The sequence below is a fragment of the Rhinoraja longicauda genome, chromosome 8 (genome assembly GCF_053455715.1).
Source record: "Rhinoraja longicauda isolate Sanriku21f chromosome 8, sRhiLon1.1, whole genome shotgun sequence".
NCBI classification, from domain to species: Eukaryota; Metazoa; Chordata; class Chondrichthyes; order Rajiformes; family Arhynchobatidae; genus Rhinoraja; species Rhinoraja longicauda.
In genome coordinates this window covers 31,755,753-31,774,678 of record NC_135960.1, presented here as the reverse complement: position 1 = coordinate 31,774,678, position 18,926 = coordinate 31,755,753, and positions in this window count along the sequence as shown.

The following is an 18,926-nucleotide window of genomic DNA, read 5'->3' as shown; positions in this document are numbered from 1 at the left end:
TCAGGAAGTTTATATCTAAAGAGGCATCAAAATGAAAACTGTCCCAGCAAATTTGATCTTTCTTTGCAGTTAGATAGAATAGGTCACCTCTTGAGCTAAAGCACATTTCACAAAAATATCACAACTTTTTTGAAACCATGCATGTTTGAACAGAAATTCAGTCATAGAATAAATTGTAAGAGCGATCACAATATTTGTGAAGATTACTGTAGATGTGCTTTAAACACTCCAATCACTTATCTTTTTATTAAGACTCAAAGCCTTTAAACTTTTTTTTATACACAGGATACAGTTAATTCACAAAACTTTATTCTTGCACGCACAGAAAATGTACAGCCGTTCCACCCAGTAGAAAGAGAAAAAAAGATGATTTGAGTTTAGTATCAGCAAGCACGCAAACCAACCAATTACCTCCCTGCTGCAGAGCCCAGAAAAAAGCCTCTGAACTGGCAGCAGATAACAAGCCTCCTATCTCATCGCCAAAGCCGGCAACGGACAAAATCATGCTTTTGATGTTCAGCAGGAATTTAGTTGCAGAAATGATCAGTAAGTTCAAAGTGCACCCACCTAGCCCGGTGTGAAGGAAAGGGGAGGGGGTCTGGGATTTTCATATAGTTCAATGTGCCACTCGCACCACCCCTTTCAAAATATCTTGGTTGCTTTTACTGGAGGATCAGATTCTATTATTATACTTTTCACTAAAAACACACTGCTTCGCTGGAGCTTTTCATAGGAATTAATTAATGGGAAAAAAATACTTAGTTCTCCTTCAATCATCTTGGTAGTCAAATGATACAATGATGAAAGGAGTTGCTAATCAACTTCCATCAGTTAATTCACAGCAACCCACAATCCCTCCACTCAGAATATTCAAACACTTATCCAAACCACTGGCTCTGAAGAGGGCTTAATTCTTTTCTCAGTGTCCATTGCGTTCTCAAGGCAAATGCCAAGATATAGCTTCAAGAGAAGACACAACGTGATGGAGTAACTCAGTGGGTCACACATCTCTGGAGAACATGGACAGGTGACGTTTTGGGTCAGGGCCTTTGCTGAGACTGATTGTGGGGGGGAGGGGGGAGAAAGCTGGAAGTGAGGAAGGACAGGACAAAGCTTGACAGGTATTAAGTTGATGCAGGTGGTTTTATTTGATAGGCAGATGGTTGGTCAAAGGCCAGAGATGATAAAACAGGTGAGTAACAAAACAACTGAAGAGTTGCAAATTATGAAGCTGGAGGTCTAGAGTGTGCTTCAAGGTGGGGCATGGGGAAGGGGGGGGGGTTATAGGGGAAGAGGTGAGGGGGTAGGGGAATGTAGTTACCTAAAATTTGAGAATTAAACCTAGGTCCACCCTGTCTCCTGCAAAAAGTCTATCCCTTACTCCCAATTCCTCCGTCTACGCCGCATCTGCGCCCGGGATGAGGTGTTTCACACTAGGGCATCAGAGATTACCTCATTCTTCAGGAAACAGGGCTTCTCCTCTTCCATTATAGATGAGGCTCTCACTAGGGCCTCTTCTACATCCCGCAGCTCCGCTCTTGCTCTCCCTCCCCCCACTCGCAACAAGGACAGAATTCCCCTCGTTCTCACCTTCCATCCCATCAGCCAGCGTATTCAACAAATCATCCTCCAACATTTCCGTCACCTATAACCCACTACTGGCCACATATTCCACTACTTCCACTAGTGACCCCACTACTGGCCACATATTCCCATCCCCTCCCATTTCTGCGTTCCGCAGAGTCTGTTCCCTCCGTAACTCCCTGGTCCACTCGTCCCTTCCTACCCAAACCACCCCATCCCCGGGCACTTTCCTCTGCAACCGCAGGAGATGCAACACCTGTCCCTTTACCTCCCCCCCTCAACTCCATCCAAGGACCCAAACAGTCTTTCCAAGTGAGACAGAGGTTCACCTGCACCTCCTCCAACCTCATCTATTGTATCCGCTGCTCAGTCCGCCTTAACCAACCTGATCTCCCGGTGGCTGAGCACTTCAACTCCCCCTCCCACTCTGACCTTTCTGTCATGGGCCTCCTCCAGTGCCATAGTGAGGCCCACCGGAAATTGGAGGAACAGCACCTCATATTCCGCTTGGGCAGCTTGCAGCCCAGCGGTATGAACATTGACTTCTCCAACTTTAGATAGTTCCTCTGTCCCTCTCTTCCCCTCCCCCTTCCCAGTTCTCCCTCTATCTTCCTGTCTCCACCTATATCCTTCCTTTGTCCTGCCCCCGACATCAGTCTGAAGAAGGGTCTCGACCCGAAACGTCACCCATTCCTCTCCCGAGATGCTGCAGGACCTGCTGAGTTACTCCAGCATTTTGTGAAATAAATACCTTTGATTTGTACCAGCATCTGCAGTTATTTTCTTACCATACCTAGGTTAGGTTAGACCCGAAGTATCACCTATCCATATTCTCCAGCGAGGCTGCCTGAGCTGCAGTTACTCCAGTATTTTGTGTCTTCTTTTGTAAACCAGCATCTGCAGTACCTTGTTTCTATAGCTTCTGGGGATGTGTTATATTCATTCCAGTTACATAGCGATTGCTGAAGTCGCTCCTTGCATGGAGACCCGACCCTCTGCAGAGCTTGAGGTCACTGGTCCATCTGTGTACCAGTTAGGCCAGTCAATTGCAAAGAGCCTCATGGCAGAGACTGATTACTAACATATGCACACGCACTTACCAGCATGGTGTTAAAGATAAGCTAAAAGGATGCCTGAGAGAGAATAATAAAGTTCAGTATCCTCACTGCCCTGCTCTCCCAATGTGACCGATTGGGAGTGACTATGAAAGACTCCCATCTGTAGGATGTCAGTGGCATATTTACTTTTAGCATATTTATTTTTGAAATTAGAAAATCTTCAAGTAAATGACAGTTTGAGCTAGACTGTTGCTTTGCATATAACTAATTACAGATCCATGAGCTCTTCCGCATCCCCAGCACCTGCAGAAGTTAGAACGTCAAAATCATGTTTCCCAATAAAATTTTCTGATCTAGAATTGCCCATTTTTGCCACTCTTGAAACAGGGAAATACAGAAAACTTGGACTCTTTTGAAGAGGTTTTCCTCCTGCTAAAAGAGAAGGTGAACGAAATAAGGACCAATACCCACCAGGATAATTATGAAGACGAGAGCCCACCAGAGACAATTGGCGCCTTGGCCATCTCTACCCCTCCTACACCTTATAACTCAAACCGCCAGCTGAGAGAGCGTCTGGCCCAGCTAGAACTTGAATTCACGGAGCTCAAACAAGCACAGGCTAAGTACTCCCACCAGCTGAAAGAGGACTTCAAACAGCTGATGACGAAAAACGAGACCACCACCTCTGAGATGAAGAGAACTCTGGAAGAGCTGAGACAAGAAAACTGTGCACTCCGTGCCCAAATAGCCAAAATGAAGGAGGATATAAATAAGCAAGGAAAATAATTTAACAAGCAGCTCCAAAATGTCAGGAACAATCACTCAGAAGTTCCAAAAAGGACACACGAAAGACCATCTGTTGATCACCTTACTTGGCCGCCCCAACCTCTCTGATCTGCACTCAGCCCACCAATACATCACCATCGGACACCCCTCCTGTCACACAGCCTGCTCCAGCAACACAGTCAACAGGCAACCCCCAATTCAGCCCTACCGAACCTCCTGCCTCCCAGTCTGAAAAGTGAAACCCCCAGGTACTCCTACTGACTGACTCCAACGGGAAGTTTCTGGACCCCCAGAGGCTGTTCCCAGGTCGCCAGGTACTGGTTAAAACGTGCAGCACCACAGACCATGCAATGAGGGTCCTGAGCAAAGACACCATCGGAAGCCCTCAATACCTTGTGATCCATACAGGCACGAATGATCTGCGCACCCTACGCCATGGCACTGCTGGGGCAAAGAAGAGGATGGTGGAAAAGGGCAGCAAGGAATTCCCTGATTCGACGATCGTGATCTCTACCCGCTCCCCAGGACGGGCACCCCACCCCATATGATCCACAACGCCAACATGGAGATCAGCAGAGGATGTGCCACCCTCCCCTACGTCCAATTGGCCCACCACCCAACCATCGGTACATGGGGCCTCCATGACGGAATACATCTAAACAGACAGGGGGTGAGGGTCTTTGCAAATAACCTTAAAGATACTGCCCTGGGACACAACCTTCCCACCCCCTCGATGAATGGAAACCCAATAGGCCAACCCGGACTCCCTCCCCCTCACTACCTCAGGACCACCTCCCAAACTGCAAGGAGACACAACAGTCCAGCATGGGCCACCATTGCCCCCGGCCCACCTTTTCAGCCACAGCCGCCGACCACCCCGGAGATGGGAGAGATCAGGAAGGTGCTGCATGCCATGTGCTCCCAACTTTTGTGGTTAAAAAAAACACATACATATAATACAGTCCCTCCTGAGTGACTGATAAAAGGAAAAAAAAGCATAGGATTGCACTGAATTAGTACTGTTAATATTGTTGATATTACTATTAATATTGTTGATATTGCTATTTTTAATATCGTTATTATTACTAGGTGGCAGTACGAGCCTGCCTTACCACGGCATACCAAATTTTACCTAACGTTTCCCATTTATAGAAAAAATGAGTGTTCTCACACTTGTCCCACAAAATGTTTTTTTTTAAATGAGTTCATTCCATATAAGCTGTTGGAATATATGAAGGCTCCTCAACCTTCAGGATGAAGACTAGGAACCCTGAATTCCTAAAGTTCATAGAAGATACCGATATAATGATATTAACAGAAACATGGCACCGAAAGGATACGTTTACTCACTGCCCCTCAGGGATCATGAAGTCATGGTGCCCTCAGTAAAAACTACTAATATACATAAGGGCAGAACATCCGGGGGTGTCTTGGTGTGGTACAAGGGAGAACTAGACAGTCACATTACATCAATAAAACAGGGGAAATCACATATATGGCTGAAACTAGATAAAGGAATTGGAATAACTGAGGAAGATACATATCTATGTGCTGTCTACACACCCCCAATGGAATCGCCATACTTTGAGGAGGATCTATTTGAAACTCTCCACATGGAAATCAACCATTTCCAGGCCCAGGGAAATGTGCTACTATGTGGGGACTTGAATGCAAGGACCGGATGTGAACCCAATTTCATAGACCCACAGGGCAACAACCATGTGTTCGGTCAAACCCCCTTGTACGTCACACCAACCATCACCAACCAGAACAGCCTAGACTGTGAAATAAATAAAAGTGGCAGAGAGGTAGTGAATCTCTGTCGAGCCTTGGGCCTATATATAATTAATGGTAGGTTCAGAGGGGACTCGATGGGGAGGTTCACATATTCCTCAGCTCTTGGGTCCAGCGTGGTGGACTATGCAATCACTGATATGGACCCTTGCACTATCAGTGCATTCACTGTTAGGCAGCAGTCACCTCTCTCAGACCATAGCCAAATCAACGTGTACCTAAACTTTTCTGCTCAAATTAAAGACGTAAAAAAGGAGCCCAGTAAGCTCTATAAACTAAATCAGACATACAGATGGGCTCCAGACAGTGGAGATAAATTCATCATGGCCCTGAACTCACCAGATCTCATAAATAAAATATCGTAATTTAAGACAAACCCATATGAGACTATCAGAGATGGTGTAAACATGGCCATAAATGACATTAATATGATCTTTCACAAGGCAGCTATCACAGCTGACCTTGTGAAACAGAAGAGAAAAATTATCAAAAACCATAATCATGAAAAATGGTTTGACTACGAGCGCAAATGTGTCAGAAAAAAACTGAGGAAAATATCGAATCAAAAACACCGCCAACCAAACAATTCAGACTTGCGTATTAGATATAATGAAACCCTTAAAAGATATAAACACACTATTAGGAACAAAACACAAAACTATACCCATAAAAGACTTGAAGAAATCAAAAACTCCATAAATAAAAACAAATTCTGGGATATGTGGAATAACCTGAGAACAACAAAACCACAAGCATTACCAATTCAAGAGGGTGATACCTGGAGGGCATATTTCGAAGATCTATATAAAGACATTCCAATAAATAAAATAAACTTAAACTACTCTCATATGAAAGAAAAACTCCAAACATTAGAAACAACAATTAAAGACTATCAAAACCCTCGCAACTTCCCAATCACTCCAGAAGAATTGGCCACAAAAATAAAATCTCTCCACACAAAGAAAGCTTGTGGTCCAGACAGCATTAAAAATGAAATGCTTAAGTTTCGCACTCCGGAGATGCAGGACACAGTGCTTAGGCTGTTCAACATCATATTACGTTCAGGTTATTTCCCCGATATTTGGTGTCAAGGGGTTATTTCGCCCATTAATAAGAGTGGAAACAAATCAGATCCAAACAATTATCATGGCATCTGTGTCAGTAGCTGCCTAGGGAAGTTATTCTGCAGTATTATAAATAACAGAATGCAGGATTTCCTTAGCAAATATAATATTCTCAGTAAAAACCAAATTGGCTTCCTTCCAAAACACCGCACCACTGACCATATCTATACCCTCCACTCTCATTGAAAAACATATACATCAAGCAAAAAATGGAAAAATATTTGCCTGTTTTATTGACTTTAAGAAAGCATTTGACTCTATTTTGCACGAACGGCTTTATTACAAACTTCTCCATAGTGGTATAGGAGGAAAGGTATATGACCTTATCAAATCAATGTATTTGAATAATAAATGTGGTGCCAAGAAGGCAGGCACGGGTTATTGATTGGGGACGATCAGCCATGATCACAATGAATGGCGGTGCAGGCTTGAAGGACCAAATGGCCTCCTCCTGCACCTATTTTCTATGTTTCTATGTATTTTTTTATGATTAAATGTACGCGATCACTCTGTGCTTCATGAAGGCTTTAATGTTATCATGAGATGATAAAAGGAGGGAATGAAAGAGTTAATGGCTATTAACTTTGCATGATGGGATGCTTGGCCATTGTCTGCAAACCTGCTTGTATGCTTTTGGGGCTTCTATATTGTTGAAAGTGGAGGAATGTTAATTGCTCATAAGGATGTGTCTGGCAGCTGAAACTTAATCCTTGGAAGTAATCCTTGGCTTCAATCAAATTTCCTCAAACTCAACTGCAACAAATCTGAAATCATCATCATTGGTCCAAAAACACTCACCAAATCCACCCAAAACTTCATCCTCAATATTGATGGTCTCCCAGTATCCACCTCCTCTCACATCCGGAATCTTGGAATCATCTTTGATCAAACCCTCTCCTTCGACAAACACATCACAAAGACAGCCTTCTTCCACCTCAAAAACATTGCCCGTCTCCGTCCATCCCTCTCCTCCACAGCTGCAGAAACCCTCATCCACGCCTTCATCACCTCCCGTCTGGACTACTGCAACAGCCTCCTCTATGACGCACCCTCAAAAATCATCAGTAAACTTCAATACATTCAAAACTCCGCTGCCCGTCTACTCACCCACACCCCGATCCGTGACCATATCACCCCCGTCCTTTACAAACTCCACTGGCTCCCCATCCCCCAGAGAATCCAGTACAAAATCCTCCTCATGACCTACAAAGCCCTCCATAACCTGGCCCCATCCTACCTGACTGACCTCCTCCACAGGCACACTCCCACCTGCACCCTCCGCTCTGCTGCTGCCAATCTCCTATCCCCCCCCATCCGGACCAAACTCAGATCCTGGGGGGACAGGGCTTTCTCCATCGCTGCTCCCACCCTATGGAACTCACTACCCCAAACCGTCAGAGACTCCTCACTCACCACATTCAAAACATCACTGAAGTCTCACCTGTTCAGTACTGCCTTCAACCACTGAAGGTCACCTCACCTTCTGTCTCCTTTCTCTGTTCGTTTACTTATTTATCTATTTATTCACTTCCCTATGTTCTTTAAATCCCAGTAAAGCGTCTTTGAGTGTATGAAAAGCGCTATATAAATGTAATGCATTATTATTATTATTATTAATAATAAAATGGTAGAATGAATGAACAGGATAATAAAATGGTAGAATGAATGAACAGGATGAGCCTGAACTTTGGGTCCTGAATAGCTGATGTTTGCAAAATTGCACCAGGCAGGATACAACTAGGTGATTCCTAAATCTTGAATACTACTATATCCTGTTATGCCTGGGAAGAATGTCTGGGAAAGATGATGGACAATGCTCTCGCTATGATTAGGATGTGGTTAACTGTTGACTACTTGTGGGAGTGTGTAAACAGGACCTTCTGTGGTATGATAAGGATCCTTTCCTTCGACTAATGACTTATTGTGTGGAATAGTTTATGACTTTAGGGTGTCAAGTATATTGTGTTCGATACAGTTTGTGATTGATTTGAAGGAAATGTTGTGTTAAACATTCTTGCTGCAAATTCTGTATAAAAATGCTGCGAAAATGCTGTATCTTTGAGTGGAAGCAAGGGGAGTGCTGAGTATGGCCATACACCCTTAGCACTGGTCCCCCCCACTCCCGTCTGACGAGAATTAAAGCTTTGCTTGGTTTACCTTTAACTGTTTATGTTGTTGTCTGTTTCAAGTACCGAACTTTAACATTGGTGTAGTCGGCAGGATCTCTATGGGACCAACAACAGATGACTGAGTAAGAGGCTGCAGAGTAACCAGGACCGGATGGGGAGAAAATTGAGCTCGAGTCGGACTCCCAAAGAAGCTCCCGGGAACACTGTGGTCCCTCGTCAGGAGGGTGATCTGTTTTCAGCCGAGATCCTTAGAAACAGACAACTAAGGAAAGACCTAACGTTAATTAAGAGATTTTTGATACTGGAAAAGTAGTCGGCAATTGGATATAGCAAACTCAAAAGGTTTGTCGTTAATTAAGAGATTTTTGCTACTGAGAAAGTAGTCGGCAATTGGATATAGCAAACTCCAAAGGTTTGTCGTAAATTAAGATGAGGAATAATTTGGATAAGAGTGACGGGGGAATGCTCGTGCAACACATGTGTTATAATAAAGATTCTAGAATATTAAGTTATCATATCATATATATACAGCCGGAAACAGGCCTTTTCGGCCCTCCAAGTCCGTGCCGCCCAGCGATCCCCGTACATTAACACTATCCTACACCCACTAGGGACAATTTTTACATTTACCCAGCCAATTAACCTACATACCTGTACGTCTTTGGAGTTATAAGTTATAAGTTAACCAAATGTTTGGGTGATGAGTCTGGGCCAGTTGAAGGAACATGGGATGTAGAAACTGTTAAAAAGGCAGAAATGTCAATTTGGGAAAAAGATGCAGGAGAGAAATGGAAAAAAAAATTAAAGAATGGAAGAGTGAGGCAGAAAAGAAGAGGGAGGAGATGCGAGATAGGAGTTGGATGGATAATGCATGTGAGAAGGGAATTGAGTAGAGAAATAAGGATGAAACTATGAAAGAATGGAAGGTGCTCCAGATAGGGTGTCGGTGGGAGAAAAAAAAAGAGCTAAAAAAAGAGCACGCTCGGAGTATTGATAAAAAGAGCTCAGAACCGAAACAATTTGGAGTTAAGTAAAAACCTGGTACCAGTAAATCCTCCGGGGACCCTATGTCTGGCATGACAACCCTTTTTGCTAGTGAAGATGAGGAGGGTCCCACATGGAGGAGACCTCCTCCATATGCCGCACCAGTAGATGCCAGTCCCCTTATTGAAATACAGGCACCATTAGTGGCTCCCTTATACCTCAAAATTCCAACAGGGGGAGCTAGGGGAGAAGTAAGGGCACGAGACCAAGAGGATGCAGGTGCAGGAACAGAATCCGAAGAAGAGGAGGATAGGAACGACAGGGGAAAAGCGAAGGCAGTGATGTCGAACAACTGGTGGCACACTTTTCGGTCAGGTTAGATGCAGTAGCTTGCGGATACCCTCATGCACCCAGATCTTGCCTGGTTGACACGCTACTATCTCGGCCGCCGCAAACATTACTATGCATCAACCGGTTACTGTAATTACAACCCATTGTGTAGCCGCATTAATGAATGCGGGCCAAACCAAATACCTCACCCAGGCACGATTGGGAAGGTATGAGTTTACACTTTTAAATAATCCTAACCTGACATTTATAATGAATCCATTAGTATTTTTGACACAGCCACCGGAGTATTGACGATTTCAAAACCCCCTCTCAGCACAACAAACTGAATTTTTTTGCGCTAACTCGTGATGCACTCTAGCCAAGGACAAATGTATCAACATCTATATAGACTCCAGGTATGCATTCGGAGTAGCTCATGATTTTGGAGCGCTATGGCAACACCGAGGATTTCTCACTTCTGTGGGAACACCAATTAAGAATGCCCTAATCGTCATTAACCTCAAGGCTCTTCTCCTGCCAAAATAATTTGCCATTATAAAATGTAACGCCCATACAGGGGGAGACGGTCCCGTCTCCAAGGGAAATGCCTATGCAGATCAGGTAGCCAAGGATGCAGCCTGTAGATCACATAACCTGGTACCCCAGGACGTACAGAACTAGTAAATAGAACAGTCTTGCCAGACATGAGGGAGGTTCAGGAATTACAGAGGGACGCCTCTGCACATGAGAAACAACTATGGAAACAAGAGGGATGCACCATTGATTGCACCACGGGACTTTAGCTCACCCCTCTTCGACGAGTTTGTGTACCTGATGCATTCTTACCCACCCTTCTAACCTAAATCCACTCCCTTACAAATGCAGGAAAGGAGGGAATGGTTAGGACGACGAAGGAAACGTGGTGGCATCCAAAAATTCGGCAGGAGGCCTTAAAGTAAGCCTCCGAATGCAGGATTTGCCAGAAATCCAACCCAGGCAAACCTATTAAAGTACCCTCTGGGGTGACACCGATGCCAGCATGATCGTTTGGATGTATTCAGATTGATTTTATTGAAATGCCACGGGCCCATTGCTATAAATATTGCTTAGTGATATTGGATTTGTTCAGTAGGTGGATTGAAGCTCTACCAACCACTAATAATACTGCTGAAACTACTGTGACATTATTGTTAAGAGAAATTATTCCGAGATTCGGGCTGCCTACTGTTATAAGTTCTGATAATGGTCCACATTTTATTGCCACTGTGAACAAAGAATTATGTGCTTATTTTAACACCTGACAACAGTTTCACTGTGTACATCACCCCCAGGCTTCAGGTATGGTTGAGAGAGCCAATGGAGCCCTTAAGAATAAGATTACAAAGTTAATGGGAGAAATGGGACAGGCATGGATTAACGATTAGCTTTGTTTGAAATGCGAGTAACTCCCCATAGTGCAACAAAGTTATCCCCCGCAGAGATTATCTATGGTAAACCCCTGAGAACGTCTTGGGGAGCTAGCAGACCATATGAAGGAACCCTAGATTTGCACGCACTAAATGATGAAATAATAACCTATGTTCAGCAACTAACCCGCATTCTGTCAGCATTACACTTACAAGTAAGAGTCCCAGAGGCTGCTGCCTGACGGAGATGCAGGAGAAAAGGTCCAGCCTGGCAACCACGTGCTGATACGAAATAGGGATCAGAAGTTAGGCGAATGCTGGAAAGGGCCGTACCAAGTACTACTCACCACACCAACTGCCGTTAAAGTAAAAAACAACCCTCGCTGGATACACCTGACCGATTGCAAGCGTATTGGAAAAATGAAAGATAAAATATGAGACTGTTGATTCTTCTTGCTATCCTGGGACTGGCCCAGAGGGGCTGGACTGGAGAGGAAAATGTATTTTTGTCCTTGAGTTATCAGTTTGCTTTCCACAGCAATATCAGTGCTGGGTGTGTACCCATGTTCCCCATACCAGTGGGGAAGGGATACCATTCTTACCCATTCCCTTTAATTTTACAGAGGTCCAAGCTGCTTACTGTTTTCATAATGTCATCCTGGGTAGTGGCTGTGTAAGTGGAAGCCAATATCGTACAGGTCCCGATAACACAAAGGTGTATGTCCCTGGATCGAGGGTAAGAAACAAATCAATTTTTGCAGGATGGTATACACCACCATTTGGACCACGCTGGATGATTAATGAGGCTAGACTGGGGAACATACCACGATTTAAATTGGCCATTTACCCTCACTGACTAGTCGATGCCATATGCCATTGTCACATGGAGGGTAACGGGGTGTTTTTGGGAAGCAGCAATTGCACCTCAATTTGGCAGACGGGACCATCCCGACTGTTGAACGGTGCTTATTATGTATGTGGATCATGGGCATACCCCTGGCTACCTGGGGATGATCAAGGATGGGACAGGCTGAAGGGCTCCACCCATTGGAGGGGATGCTGCTACTTGCCGTATGTTGTCCCTCAAATGAGAGCCGTGCAGCATTTGGCTGAGATATACAGTCCATTAAGGTCCAAACGAGGTATCTCAGAGTCTGAACGATTCTGGATGATTGCCTTTCCCTTCTATGGCACGGCCCGCATCTCACGCGAACTGATTAACATGGCCTCCGCAATGGAAAAGTTGGCAAATGCCACGGCTGATGCATTTGCGGATACTCAGAAAGCCATCTCCCCTTTGACAGCTGAGATAGTAGCCCTCTGTACCATGGCACTGCAGAACCGTATGGCATTAGACTTCATTTTAGCAGCAAAAGGAGGGACCTGTGCAGTAGGAGGACAAGAGTGTTGTATCTACATCCCCGATGAATCCTCTAACATCACTGACCTAGCTGCCCACATTTCTCAAGAAGTAAATACGATCAAGAAGGGCGGGAAAGAAATGCACCATTATAATGACAAGGGTGCTCCCTGGGGTGCATGGCCATTCAGTTTCCTTGGAAACCTCTGGGGAACCATCTTACATTATGGCTCGATTCTGTTGCTAATTGTTGTTGTCAAATGGGATAGTCAAGAATGGAGTTAAAGGGAAAGAGAGTAAAGGGATAGTTAATGACCCCAGAATTAACTGGAAAGAAAGCTCACAAAGGGATAGGAGAGTGTGGCCAAGTGTAATAGGGATTGATGTGAAGGGTGAGATGAGTAAGGAATTAAAAGTATTGTATATGAATGCGCGAAGTATAAGAAGTAAAGTAGATGAGCTTGAGGCTCAGTTAGAGCTTGGTAGATATGACATTGTGGGGATTACAGAGACGTGGTTGCAGGAGGATCAGGCCTGGGAACTTAATATTCAGGATTATACATCCTATAGAAAGGACAGGCAGGTGGGCAGAGGCGGTGGGGTAGCTCTGCTGGTGAGGGATGAAATTCAGTCCCTTGCGATGGAAGACAGAGGGACTGACGAGGTAGAGTCACTGTGGATTGAGTTGAGGAATTGTAAAGGCAAGAAGACACTAATTGGTGTTATTTACAGACCCCCAAATAGTAGCCCGGATGCAGGGTGTATGATGCAGCAGGAGTTAAAACTGGCATGTAAGAAAGGTAATGCCACTGTGGTGGTGGGCGATTTCAATATGCAGGTAGACTGGGAAAATCAGGTTGGTTCTGGTCCCCAAGAAAGAGAGTTTGTAGAGTGCCTCCGAGATGGATTCTTAGAGCAGCTTGTAATGGAGCCTACCAGAGAAAAGGCAATTCTGGATTTAGTGTTGTCCAATGAACCCGATTTGATAAGAGAACTCGAGGTAAAGGAACCACTTGGAGGTAGTGATCATAATATGATTAGTTTTAATCTGCAATTTGAGATGGAGAAGGTTAAATCGGAAGTGTCAGTGTTGCAGTTGAACAAAGGGGACTATGAAGGCATGAGAGAGGAGCTGGCCAAGGTCGACTGGAAAGGGATCTTAGCAGGATTGACGGCGGAACAGCAATGGCAGGAACTTCTGGGCATAATCCGGAAGACGCAGGATCATTTCATTCCAAAAAGGAAGAAAGATTCCAAGGGGAGTAGGAGGCAACCGTGGCTGACAAGGGAAGTTAGGGATGGAATAAAACTAAAAGAAAAGATGTATAACACAGCAAAGAGTAGCCGGAAGCCAGAGGATTGGGAAACTTTCATAGGACAACAGAAGGTAACAAAGATAAAACGGGGAATTACAAACCAGTTAGCCTGACTTCGGTGGTGGGAAAGATGCCGGAGTCAATTATTAAAGAGGTAATAACGGTGCATTTGGATAACAGTAAAAGGATAAGTCCAAGTCAGCATGGATTTATGAAAGAGAAATCACGCTTGACTAATCTTCTGGAATTTTTTGAGGATGTGACAAGTAAAATGGATGAAGGGGAGTCAGTTTATGTAGTGTATCTAGACTTTTAAAAAGCCTTTGATAAGGTCCCGCACGGGAGATTGGTGACTAAAATTAGAGAACATGGTATTGGGGGTTGGATGTTGACATGGACAGAAAATTGGTTGGCAGACAAGAAGCAAAGAGTAGGAGTAAACGGGTCCGTTTCAGAATGGCAGGCAGTGGCAAGTGGAGTGCCGCAAGGCTCGGTGTTGGGGCCGCAACTGTTTACCATATATATTAATGATTTGGAAGAGGGAATTAGAACCAACACGAGCAAGTTTGCGGATGACACAAAGCTGGGTGGCAGTGTAAACTGATGTTAGGAGGTTGCAGGGTGACCTGGACAGGTTGAGTGAGTGGGCAGATGCGTGGCAGATGCAGTATAATATAGATAAATGTGAGGTTATCCACTTTGGCGGCAGAAACAAGGAGGCAGATTATTATCTCAATGGAGTTAGGTTAGGTAAGGGGGAGGTGCAGCGAGACCTGGGTGTCCTTGTACACCAGTCACTGAAAGTTGGTGTGCAGGTACAGCAGGGAGTGAAGAAAGCTAATGGAATGTTGGCCTTCATAACACGAGGATTTCAGTATGGGAGTAAAGAGGTTCTTCTGCAGTTGTATTGGGCCCTGGTAAGACCACATCTCGAGTTTTGTGTACAGTTTTGGTCCCCTAATTTGAGGAAGGACATCCTTGTAATTGAGGCAGTGCAGCGTAGGTTCACGAGATTGATCCCTGGGATGGCGGGACTGACATATGAGGAAAGTTTGAAAAAACTAGGCTGGTATTCATTGGAGTTTAGAAGGATAAGAGGGGATCTTATAGAAACATATAAAATTATAAAAGGACTGGACAAGCTAGATGCAGGAAAAATCTTCCCGATGTTGGGAGAGTCCAGAACCAGGGGCCACAGTCTTAGAATAAAGGGGAGGCCATTTAAAACTGAGGTGAGAAAAAACTTTTTCACCCAGAGTTGTGAATTTGTGGAATTCTCTGCCACAGAGGGCAGTGGAAGCCTAATCACTGGATGGATTTAAGAGAGAGTTAGATACTCTAGGGGCTAGTGGAATCAAGGGATATGGGGAGAAGGAAGGCACAGGTTATTGATTGGGGACGATCAGCCATGATCACAATGAATGGCGGTGCTGGCGCGAAAGACAGAATGGTCTCCTCCTGCACCTATTTTCCATGTTTCTATGTATTTTTTTATGATTAAATGTACCCGATCACTCTGTGCTTCATGAAGGCTTTAATGTTATCATGAGATGATAAAAGGAGGGAATGAAAGAGTTAATGGCTATTAACTTTGCATGATGGGATGCTTGGCCATTGTCTGCAAACCTGCTTGAATGCTTTTGGGGCTTCTATATTGTTGAAAGTGGAGGAATGTTAATTGCTCATAAGGATGTGTCTGGCAGCTGAAACTTACAATCCTTGGAAACCACAGAATTAATAAAATGGTAGAATGAATGAACACGATGAGCCTGAACTTTGGGTCCTGAATAGCTGAATAGCAAAATTGCACCAGGCAGGATACAACTATGTGATTCCTAAAGCTTGAATACTACTGTATCCTGTTATGCCTGGGAAGAACGTCTGGGAAAGACGATGGACAATTGCTCTCGCTATGATTAGGATGTGGTTAACTGTTGACTACTTGTGGGAGTGTGTAAACAGGACCTTCTGTGGTATGATAAGGATCCTTTCCTTCGACTAATGACTTATTGTGTGGAATAGTTTATGACTTTAGGGTGTCAAGTATATTGTGTTCGATACAGTTTGTGATTGATTTGAAGGAAATGTTGTTAAACATTCTTGCTGCAAATTCTGTATAAAAATGCTGTGAAAATGCTGTATCTTTCAGTGGCAGCAAGGGGAGTGCTGAGTATGGCCATACACCCTTAGCCCTGGTCCCCCCACTCCCGTCTGACGAGAATTAAAGCTTTGCTTGGTTTACCTTTAACTGTTTATGTTGTTGTCTGTTTTAAGAACCGAACTTTAACAGAAAGAAAGAATGAGAGAGAGAAAGACCAGAGGTCTGGATAAATTAGGTAAGCTAGAGCCATCAAGCTCTAGTTCTCCTAACCGCACCATAACCCAGAACAAAACAGACCTCAAACCTCTGGTGAAGATCTACTTCTGCATTCTTGCAAACCTCACATGTGTGGTAGAATTTTGCATAAGTGGTGTCAAATGAGCATCATGCACCACTTGACTGTCATTCTGCAGTCCCTGTGCACTGGTACATCATGTACCCAGAAGTTGAAACAACAATTATGATCAGCAGTCATCTTCCCAAATCGCAATAGACTTAAGTTCAGAAATTTGGACATCTCTGATGCAAGGCTTTATCAGTTTACTGCAATCACTAACGTGGCTCACCAGACAAATATATAGCCAATTTAGCACACAGGCACATATAATGGAAAGCCCCAAGTTCTGCAGAGATGGGTTCCCACCCCCCAAGACATGGAGATTCCTGTTCCTGATTTGGCCCACAGAATAAAGGCTGGGCGTCCCGGCCTTAGTGTTTATGTAGCGATTGGTTTCAGACTGACATCGGTGATCTCAAGACTGAAAATCTCAATACTACAACCTATAAGATCCCAGTCACCCATCTTCAGGCAACATAATAAACAACTCTTGGAGCAGTATGTTTACAGAGTAAGGAACAAATCAAAAAGTGGCACTGAACTGATAACCTGGTATACAAGTGATCTTTAAGAACATCAAAAGCACCAGTATGCCATTTAGTCCATCTGACCCAGCCCACCATTCATTAAGATCACAACTAATCTTCTCCTTTCATCTCTACACTAAATGGCCGAACCTTACTTTGAGTTTATGATACTTTGTTCCAGACATTTCTGCACGGGATTGACTGCACAGCCTTCCAGTCGTGTAAGAATATTTAGGTCAATTCTCCTTTTAATTTCAGAATACAGGCACAGTCACCTTAATTTTCCTCCCAAGACAACCCTCCATCCTGGGAAATCAATCTGGCAAATCTTCATTGCGCTCTTTCGCAAATATGTCTTTTGCAGATCAGGTCTGCACACAATATAACTGATGCGGTCTCACCAGCGTTCGAAATAATTGGAGAAAGCAGTTTCTACACATTCAGATCATCTTACAATAAACACCAACATACCTTTTTGCCTTCCTATTTGCTTGCTGAACCTGCACAAGGACACCCAGGTTCCGCTGAACACCAACATCTTTCAATCCTTTACCATTTAAAACTATGACCCGTTTTCATATTCTCTACCAAAGGAGGAAATTTCAAAGCAACCAAGTCACACAATACAGAAAGGTTAGAATCAAACGCCAGTTGTTCAATTTGGGGGGGGTTAGATCGAGGGGGAGAAATTAGGAAAAATAATAAAAAATAAGGAATGAGACCAAATGCTCACTCAAATATGAAATCAGTGCTGCGTGGAAAACATAACAGTTAATAATTGCAGCTTCCGTTTAGATTATTGCCTTGGAATGTGTGTGCATTTCAATGAATGGGGAATTTGATGATGTTTTAAAGGGAGCACTTGGCAGTGTAATAAGATGCATTTGGCAGCACAATGAAGGTGCTTTTTGGTGGTATATTGAAGGGGACATCTTGTAATGTCCCATGTTGGTGGGGCTCTGGCATTTCATTGCCAGAGTGGGCAGATAAACATTTCTATCCCACCCCAGAAAGAAATGACAAAATTTAGCTTTAAAGGGACGATGATGGGAGGAATTAAAGAAAGATCCAGGACAGGGAATATAGCATGCAGTCTACTCAAACATTACAGACACAGATTCTTGTATATCAAGCTCTAGTCAGCATTCTTTACACATCTTCACCAACCCAAGAAAGGGCTTAAATTTTACAAAATGATCCATAATACCAGTGAGGACACGCATTCGTACTGCATAATAAGCAATGAAACTCAAGGGTCGACCGATACAACGAGAGGACAGTACTACAAGGGCAGTGACCCACATTCATTATAAAATATTGGACTTTTCAGAAGTACCGCATCTTCAGGCAGTTTTATTTCTTTAAAGGTTTTCATATCCAGGACAAAGAGGCCATTTATAAAGTATAAATAAAGTACCCTGCCCTAAATTATAACTGCAGCTAGTACCGTGTGCTAGACAGGCATAGACATACAATGCCACCGCCATCTCAAAGTTGTACCCTTTCTATTTTAAAGATTGATTGATTTATGGAGCTCATAACCTAAAAAAAGTTTAAAATTTACAACAATTTTGGAAATTAAGGTCATGTTGCAAAGTCAGTTTAGATGAACAAACTTCCGTTCATTAGATTTTTACTGCCAGAATATTAACTATCGCCTTGTGGTGAAGGTGTTTCTTTTATATTTCCACCCAAATAGTTTATCCAAAATATTTAACCCAAAATTTGACCAGTTTTTCCAAAATTTGACAAACCATTCCCTCATTTGAGTCATCAATGCAGATTATGAGCTCGGGATCTGGATTTGAACTCAAATTTGTGATTCAAGATGTCAAGACAACTAGTTAAAGCCAGAAGATGTTTGTGACAATTTCAGAGAAACTGAACTGCTTGGACTGTGAGATCACAATTTGAACTCTTGAAAACTAGGTTTTATTATTAATTACATATATTCTGTATTGTCATCAGTACCATACATTGCGAGAAGTAGAAAAAGAACCTCCATCTTTGGCTTTATACAACCCTGGACTTTCATCTCACATTCCCAACTGCCCTGCACCATCACTATCACCATTGTCCAATCTTCTGGA